We start from the raw sequence: 3,397 nt of genomic DNA, 5'->3' as shown, positions 1-3,397 counted from the left end.
ACTTTGAATATTTATAACTCATAAACTACTCACCCGAAATACGATTTTCATGTATCAAAATACTAAGAAAAATATTCTGTTTTGGAATATAAAATTAAAACCCAATGTTTTCATTCAAAAAAGTAAAAAACTTAAACAATTATAAGGATAAAAAAATATTTAAAAATATAATTTTTTAAGAAAAACATTGTTTTATAAGCGACTGGAAACTATGTAAAAAAATATTTTCAAAAAAGTTTACGCTTTTTGAAATAATGAGTGTTCAATGATAAAAGACTCACCCGGTATAATATAATATTACTGTAGGAGTAAAGATAAAGATTAAAATATTAGTCTAAGTGTTTCTGGCGCGCCGTCACCGCGCTAAACATAATTTATAATCAAATCATATTCGCTGATTTATAAATCTCCACCTTCATATACTTATTTTACGTGTGCGAATCACGGTATTATTGTTATTATTGTAGCGTAGGTATAGGACCAGCTGGCCAGACTGTTCTCCACAAACCTTTGAGTTTTAAATTACTATATCTATTATCAAATGTTATACTGTTGAGCTATAGTAGGCCATATTATACTTGTACGAGTCACAGCTCAAATGGCTGCTTATATACAACTTTATTCTGTTGGCCCAAAAAGGACGTAAGTCTTATACTTAAAAGTTATATTTATTTATACTGTCTATCGTTTTAATATCATAATTGTCTTCTGTACAGCTTAAGGACCACGCATTGTTATTGCATTGATACCATTATGTTGCTGTGAATTATTATATTATTAATATAATAATATTATATAATACACAATATTATTGTGTATTATTTAAAAATGCGCATTAAAATCACAACACAATACCAAATTTTCATGTTCATTTCACCATCATTGAGTTACCTTTATGTCATTAGTTTTAAGCACATATACACATATACACGTTGATACTCCCACCTGGCCACCTACGTCCACTGTCATTCACAGGATTTTCTTGGTGAACCCGTCCGCGTATTTTGCAAATGTGGGTACACTCAGAACCGCTCTTCTATGATTGGTTCATTTGAATTTCGCGCTTTTTTTTTCATCACTAACACATCATATCATATTAAAATAATATATATTATATTATATTTTAATTGTTCTAAATAATATTATATTATACTATATATTATTATAATATAATTTAATATAATTACATTAAAGCATTTAATATTTATATACCAAATATTATAGGAGGATTTTTTAACTCACCTATTGAATAGGTACCTATTATAAACAGACTAAAATCTTGTAAATTAAATAATTTTTATTAATATTTCTACATTTCTATTTTATGTAAAACACTAACTAACCTACCGCAATTCTTCTGTGAACTATAACTGCAAAGCCATTTTTTGAGCATTATAAACCTTAAACAAAATAATTAATAAATAATAAATAATTTAAAATGTATCTAAGTTACTATACAATAAGTATTAAGTATGAGTATAACTTTATAATTTATAAGTAATATATAAATATTTTAAATTTATGTTAATCAAAAATAAAAATTAATTAATTTAATATTAATGCAGGTTTAGGTACTTTAATCATTGTAATATCTAATATTTGTATAAATACTTTTATGTACAATGTTATATAAGAAAACTATAGTACCTAAACTACCTATGTTTTTTGAGAGTTTAAATTATTATTTTGTCTAAGTCCAAGTGTGATTGAAAATTTTCAAATTAATATTTGTTCTTGTTATTTAGGTAGTTACTAGTTGTGTGTAATATAAAAAAGAAATTTAAAATTCATAAACCACAAGATTTTAGTTTGTTTACAATAGCGTGCTTTAAACTTTAAATAGGTACTTATCAATTAATTAACAAATATATACTGACCGACAATTATTCCCTTTATTGATCCTATTACCATCAATCCAGTTGCTGTCGTCAAACTTTCCAAATTGCTTAATAAATTGTTGAGCATCATCTTTACTGTCCATAGTAGTTTGAAGTGTCAATAGGTACATCTTTTGTTGATTGAATTAAAATCAACTCACAATTTAAGTCTTCGAAGTACTTAATTAGTGATTTAACAAAAACCTCCTAATTAATAATATATAAAAATATTACTAATGCAACATAATTAATACAAATAGTTTGTAGCCAATATAAATGAAAAATAAATATATACTTACCATACTAATTAATAGGTATCACAAATTTCAGTATTACACTTAATACATAATTATTAATTACATTAAAGCATTTATGCAAATAATAGCAATTGCATTATATATTTATATTGTATATCAAGTCAGTATATTTACATATATTGTTCATACATTATTTACAAAGTGTAATTATATTGACACTTCAAACTATTAACACTTCAAACTACAACCTAATTAACAAGAACAAATATTAATTTGAAAATTTTCAATCACACTTGGACTTAGACAAAATAATAATTTAAACTCTCAAAAAACATAGGTACCTAGTTTAGGTACTATAGTTTTCTTATATAACATTGTACATAAAAGTATTTATACAAATATTAGATATTACAATGATTAAAGTTTATATTAAAGCATTAATATTAAATTAATTAATTTTTATTTTTGATTAACATACATTTAAAATATTTATATATTACTTATAAATTATAAAGTTATACTCATACTTAATACTTATTGTATAGTAACTTAGATACATTTTAAATTATTTATTATTTATTAATTATTTTGTTTAAGGTTTATAATGCTCAAAAAATGGCTTTGCAGTTATAGTTCACACAGAAAAAGCACAAACAGCAAAAAAAATTAAAACTGTGAAGGTTTTATTGATATTTTAATAAAGATGGTTACTAAGGGTTCAAAAAAAATGATGAGTAGGTATTTAAAAAGAGACCCCCCACTTAATACTATCATCAAAATAAATCCTTTTCATAAGCATACGGTATTTTGGTGCACATGCAACAAACAAGTTTAGCATATGAAAAAGGATTTAAAATGCTTAATGAGCATTTTCCCAATTGCTTTGGAGGATTAGAGGTAATGATATAAATAAACAATGGACTGAGATTTTGAAATTAATTCTATTAATTCTTAACTAATTATAAACAATATTTTATTATTATTTTTAATTAACCTTCTTTATATACTTTTTTTAATTTGTGTAGTTATACTAACAGCAATTTATTTTAATACAAAGAAAAGTATAAGATTCAATTACATTTAATTTATGACCAATACCAAATAATTATTAAATATAAGATTCTTTATTAAAATCTCAGATGATAGTAATGATTCCATTTTACCATTATTATCTAAATGGGCTGTAGATCATAATATAACATTAACAGCTCTCTCTTCATTATTAAAGGTTTTGAAGTCATGACTGTTTTAAGTATTTTCCTG

This window comes from Acyrthosiphon pisum, chromosome A2 (assembly GCF_005508785.2).
Source record: "Acyrthosiphon pisum isolate AL4f chromosome A2, pea_aphid_22Mar2018_4r6ur, whole genome shotgun sequence".
Classification (NCBI taxonomy): domain Eukaryota; kingdom Metazoa; phylum Arthropoda; class Insecta; order Hemiptera; family Aphididae; genus Acyrthosiphon; species Acyrthosiphon pisum.
Note: the sequence above shows the minus strand (reverse complement) of the source record.